We start from the raw sequence: 6,470 nt of genomic DNA, 5'->3' as shown, positions 1-6,470 counted from the left end.
TGTAGCTGCTAGCTATTGCTGCATAACAAGCCAACCAAACACCCAAAAGCTTCAAACAATATCTGCTTACCCATTATGCCCATAAGTGCATGATTCCACCGGCTGTTCTGTTTTTCTGGGGCCATCTGTGCAGATACTGGCTGGCGTTCATATGTATATGTGGTCACCTAGAAGTTGACTGTGTTAGAAGGGTCTCAGCTGAGATAGCTGAGATCGCTCATGTCTGTTTCACGTGGTTCTCATCCTCCAGCGGGCTAGCCTGAGCTTTCTAGTGAGGCTCACTCCACAGGGGCAGAGAGAACAGAATGCACAAAGCCTCCAGAGACTGAGGCTCAGGACTGACATACCGACACTTCTGCCATGTTTTTTTGACCATAATAAGTCACACAGCCATCCCAGAATCACGTAGGGGGGAAATAGACTCCACTTCGCGAAGGGGAGGGTTGCAAAGCCACATTTTCAAGGACATGAACACAGACAGAGAAGGAGATCTGGGACATTTTTATAGGTTCATCACCACCTCTTCTTTCTAGATGAGGAGACAGAGGGTCAGAGAGATTCAGAGACTTGCCTGTGGTCTGACAGCAGCTAGAAAGGGGAAGAGCTCAGCACTTCCTGACTCTAGAAACTGCTCAACCCTATTCCAGACTCTGTAGGGTGAAGGGGAGCAAAGAAATATTTTGGTAACTCAATTCATCGAAGGAAGAAGATTTTCACATGTTTTGACATCTCCACTGGAGGTTTGCCTGCTCCAGCTCCTGCACCCCTCCTGCCCTCTAATCACAGGCCTATTTTTCATCACCTGCTCTCCCTGGCCTCCAGGGCCTTGCAGCTCCAGGCAGTTTAGCTTTCGCTCTTTTTTAATGGTCTCTTTAACACAGGGCTTTTCTAACGAGACAAACAAACTGAAGGGCCTTCATGTCCAGCTGAGCTTGTGTTTGCTTGCAGTGAGGGGGCAGGGGAAGCCTGGGGAACTGCACAAACTGAGAACCCCCAAATTCTGGAGTTGGGGATTTGAAGGGCTCAGAGGGAGAAAGCACCCTTGTTTCAACACACTAGTTCTCTTGTCCTGGCTCTCTGAGGCTTCTATAGTCCTAAAAATATCTATGAAGCTCCTTGGAATGGGTTGCAGGGGTACAGGGAACTGGACATATATCTCAAGTCATCTAGACATATAATTTTATTGTCTGTAATAGAGTATAATTCCTAGTACAGCTGTATTAGTCTGCTTTCCCATCACTGGGACAAACTACCAGACATCTGGCACTTAAAGAAGTTTATTTTTGGCTCACAGTTTCAGAAGATTCAGTCCGTGGCTGGCTAGCTCCAAGGCACAAACATCATGATAGAAGGGCATGGTAAAGCAAAACTGCTCACTTCATGGTGCCTAGTAAGCAAACATCAGGGGAAGAGTGCCAGCAAGATCTATACTCTCTGAAGGTACGGCCCCCATGACTGCCTCATTCAACTGGGCCTCACTTCATAACAGCACATTCAGCTATAATCAGTGGGATTAATCCACTGCTGTGCACAGAGCCCTCCATGATCCAATCACCTCTCTAGGAGCTTCTTTATCCAGTCAAACTGACAATTAAGATTAACTGCCACACGTCTACCCTTTGTCAACTTGACACCTGATCACATCTCATTAAACCATACTTAATCTCCAAACAAACACAATAACAAGTTAATAATTCCACCTAACATGATACAACTATCATGCCTAAAATTAAAAAATACATAATAATCCCTTCCCTAAAGTCTCAATAGTTACAGCACTGCCAAAGTCTCCTCTGAGACTCAAGGAAGACTCTTAGCTATGGACTCCTATAAAATTCAAAACCTGGGCCAGGAATTTAGCTCAGTGGTTCCGCTGCCTGCCTTGAAAGTGGAAGGTCCCAAGTTTGATCCCCAGTATCAAAAAAACAACAACAAAAATTCAAAACCTAACTTACATATTTCTAATACACAATGGTACAGAATAAGCATTCCCATTCCAAAAGGGAGGAATAAGGGGATAGAAAAGAGTCAGAACAAAGCAAGACCAAAATCCAGCAGGGCAAGTCCTTAAGCTTGAGTCTTCTAGCTCCAGGGCACATGGTGGTGACATATGGGTTCTAGGGGGCTTGGGAAGCCCCATTCCTATGGCCTCCCACTGCACCTCTGCCTTTGCTCCCACAGCTTCATGCACCCAGCTCTCAGAGGCGCCTTGTCTAGCCTCCTGGACCTACCTTTGAAACTGGGTGGAAGCCTTCCTGACCACGCAGCTCTTGTATTCTGCATGCCAGTAAACCACCATCATGTAGATGACAAAAAGCTCACGGAGTAGCTTGGGCCATGACTGCAGTGGGCTATGAATGGCTGGGTGGCTGAGTGTGGTGAAATAAATCCCAAGGAACCACATCCTATATGGCCTTTCTCAAGGAGTGGTTCCAGAGGCTGTCTTCCCAATTGAAAGTTTTGTACTTTTCACCCTTCAGCCTGCAATGAGTGGGGGTCTTGCTTGATTCCTGAGATGTCCTTAAAGTATCTTTTTACTTGTCCTGGTTCAAAGTCCTTTGTGTCTTTTTAATGGCACCAGTCTCTTCAGCAACCACACCTCTTTTGGCCCCAACTTTATCCATGGTTCTTTTCAGATCAAATTTTAAGTTTTTCAAATCTTTCTGCTTTTTTTCTCCTGATTCTCATTATAAATCTGGCTAAAAGCCGTCATCAGTACCCATGCCACAACCTGAATCTTGAGCTGCCTTCGGATTTTCTGCTCCAGATTATTAGCCCATAACCCTTAAACTCAGATAAGTCTTAGAACATGACCAAAATATAGACAAATTTTTTCCCAGAATAGAATAGCCCATGGCCTCAAGTTCCCAATAAAGTCCTCTTTCCAGTCTGACACCTCCTAAGCCTGCTCTTTATTGTCTGCATTTCTGTTGGCATTCTAGTCTTTTGAGCTCCCACCAGAATTGCCCATCAATATCTACTTAAAGCATTCTAGGGCATCCTTAGTTCTCATCTCCAAACCTTTCCAAACTGCTCCTGCAAACTAGTTCTAAAAGCTTCTGAACCACATGGTTGGGTACAGTAACAGCAAGGACTCTACTCCTCTGGTACGAATTTTCTATTTGATCAGCTTTTCCATTGCTGGGACAAAGTCACTGATACCCACAACTTAAAGGAGAGGTTTATTTTGGCTCACAGTTTCAGAGATTTAGTCCATGGCTAGCTGGTCCCAAGGCAAAAATATCACGGGGGAAAGGCATGCTGAACCAAAGCTGCTCGCTTCAAGGCAGCTGGGAAACAGATACTACATTTGATCTTAGCCAAAAGGCCAAGAAGCGATCAGCAGCTGGGAAACAGAACACAGTAGCAGGTACCAGCAAGAGAAAGACCTTCCAAAGTCACATCCCTAGTGACCACCTCCAACTGGGCCCCACCTCCTACAGCACATTCAGTCATGAACATCTAATCTCCCATGATCTGATCACCTCTTCAGGAGTCTCTTTATCCAGTCAAGTTGACAGTTAAGATTAACTGACACATAACCTGAGTTCTTCTAGGTGGTAGAAATATAATTATAGTCCATATAGAGTCCTCTGCTCTCTTTTTCCAGAGCTGTGTCTAAATTCTGAGGGATCAGAGTGTGTCAAATTGAAGCGATTGGCAGCCAAATGCTGCATAACAAATTAACCCAAAGCTTAGCATGTTGAAATGACAGTGCACATTTACAATGACACATGGCTTATATGGGTCATAAATCTGTGAGCAGCTTGCTTGGGTGCTCTACATTGGAGTGTCCTGTGAGGCTGGTCTCAGGTAGAAAGATGGGGCTGTAGTCACATCTGAAGGTTTGGATGGGACTAGAGTCTCCATCTCCAGGGTGGCTACTCATATGCCTTGTACGTGATGTTGGATGTTGCCTGGAGCTCATGTCTTTTCATATGCCCCCCTCCACAGGTGTCCTCTGAACATGGCATCCCACAGAGCAAGGGTCCAGGACAGTGAGGTGGGAGCTGCAAAGCCCTTTATGACAAATCTCCAACAATCCACGTCACCCCTTCTGCATAACACTGACCACAGGCAGTTCTGATGTGATGACAGAGGGACTGCATGAGGATCCAATTCTCAGAAGGGGACCCATTGGAGGCATCTTGAAGGCTGGCCACCCGTGAGTGTCAGGAATCTTGTTCTCAGCCATGTGTTTAAACCCACTGGCTTCTCTGAGATGTTCTTGCTCAGATCTGGCCTGGGGTTATTGGCAAGCATCCTCCTTCTCTCACCTAATGCCTCTTCTTTACTTTTTAAGGATACACCATCTATTCCACAGCACAGAGAGAATTTTCTGGTCGTAAAGACAAGGATGTTTCGCTTTCACCTTCCAAATCTTTCATCATCCACCCAGTCCTTGGCTGGCTTTTAAAACTCAAAAGCCAAGAACTTGACTCTTCTTATCTGCTTTGTGCTGTGTCATTCTTTCCCTAAGGCAATCAATGCCTGCCTCTCTCCCTGGCTGCTGCCAGGAGGAGGAGGCTGGTCACAGGCCATAAATAAATGCATGGAATTTTTCTTCAAAAAAAGTTCTTTAATAGTTCAGAATATTTTCCTGCATGCTGTAAAACATTGTTAATATAAGTTGTCTTAATCATGGCTGTTGATTTTTAATACTTTGTATCCACTAACAAATATGATCTAAAACATCCCAATTTCATAGATAAAGAAACCGAGTCAGAGATGTGAGGTGACTTACGAAGCCCACAGGTGGTGGCTAAGCAGTGCAGGGGGCCTGCGTGCTCTTCAGCCCCGGGTTTTCTGACCCATATCAATGTTCTTGTCACTCCTGCATTGCTTCCTTGCACTCAGCCCTTCTCCTCCCCCGAAATCTGACTTTTAAAAAAGATTTTCCCCTAACTACGAAAATATTCCATTCTTAGATGGCTTAAGAGATACTCTTAACAGGGCTGCTCCTCTGCAGAGATTCCTCCCCTCTTTCCCTGGCAGTCTTAATTCTAAAGAAAAGCTGCACCTAAATAATTAAAATGTTAACTTCTAAGTGATCTTTCCTTAAATTTACATAACCCAGAACATCTGGTGACCTTCAGATCATATGGGAATGTGTAAGATGATGCTTAACTTGCCACAAGGTAACTAAAGAAGTACAGAATCCAGCACCAGGAGGCCCAGGTTGACTGTGATGTTTCAACCAAGCACATTCTGGATCATGAGGACCATGCTCAGTAGCTTTCCTGCTGCTGCACCTCCTTTTCTTCCCTGCAAAGCCTTTTTGTGTACCTGAATTCCCCAAGACAATCATTTAGGGGAAAAATAAATAGCTTCCTCCATCTCCTCAGGCTGTGAACCCTTGAATAAATCTGATTTCCTTCCCAAATCTCATGCCCCAAGTATTGTCTTTCAAGTGGTGAGCAGACAGACCAAGCTCCAGTTACAACATGACTCTCTTAAGCTAACGGGCAAGTGCTTGAGTGATGATATAAGTAGCAGAGGACCCGAGGAGACAGATTCCAACACCCCTGAAAGTATACACCAAGGTGCCTCTTGCTTCACCCACAAGTGAGTTTGACTTTCTGAGTAGGGTGGATCAGACATGGAGGGCAAGATTGAGCAACAGATGGACTTACAGACAGAGCAGCAGGAGTCAAAAAAAAAGAGTGACCCCCTCCACCTTCTCCAAAGGAAGGTCTGCATTTTAATTTGATACAGCTTCTAGAAGGGTCCCAAGTTTGAAGTCCTAATGAAGAACAGAAGGGAAATGGAAGAAAGTCAAAAATCAAAAGATGCCTTCCATATTTGGGGCCTAAATGAAAAAAAGAAAGAAACATCATCAGGAACCGTGGATCGCCTTCTCCAAGTGTCACAGCCACACTGCGGGAGTTGAGTTAGCTGGGTGTGTTTCTGTTCATGGACCCAGGCCTGGTGGCAATGGGCAGAGAAGAAGTGGTTTATGCGCCGATGCTGAACCATGAAAGTGGTTACCCTACCAGCTCCCCTGGGATCCGAGAGGCGAAGGACAAAGTTCCAGAGACATACAAACCTGAGATCAAATCCCAAATCTCTGTGTGACTTTAGGCAAGTCATGCAATTTTTCTCTAAGCTTTAGTTTCCTCATCAGTTAGGATCTCTGTAATGATTTGATTACAATGAAGTAATCACTTTGTGGTGCCTACTAAAAACAAAGTGGTCATTGCAACAAAGATGGTTGGTACTACAAGTTCACCAAATGCTACTTTATATTAATTCCTCCTGAATACACAGAAAACTTCCCTTACTGCCCCGCTTCCAGGTAGGTGTCACAGGCCTGGCTCTGTGAGTGCAAGTGACAAATATCACCCTCTGCCCAAGGCAGGGCACTATTCCTGTGACACGCTCCGGTCTTTCTCATCCCCAACACGGCAAGCAGGGGAGGGATAATGTTGTAATTGGAAAGGGCAGGAGGTAAGGAGCCTGGATCTCCAAGT

The 6,470-nt window shown here is 45.1% G+C and overlaps 1 pseudogene; it reads right to left on the bottom strand.

Annotated features, from left to right (window-relative positions):
* Positions 1–3,253: 3,253 nt before the first annotated feature.
* LOC147821940 (U2 spliceosomal RNA) lies at positions 3,254–3,340 on the bottom strand (annotated as a pseudogene).
* Positions 3,341–6,470: the final 3,130 nt, after the last annotated feature.

Source organism: Heterocephalus glaber, unplaced genomic scaffold (assembly GCF_053883595.1).
Source record: "Heterocephalus glaber isolate CG9 unplaced genomic scaffold, H.glaber_assembly_v1.0 deba00001687, whole genome shotgun sequence".
Taxonomy (NCBI): domain Eukaryota; kingdom Metazoa; phylum Chordata; class Mammalia; order Rodentia; family Bathyergidae; genus Heterocephalus; species Heterocephalus glaber.
Note: the sequence above shows the minus strand (reverse complement) of the source record. Positions and strands in the feature narration are given on the sequence as shown.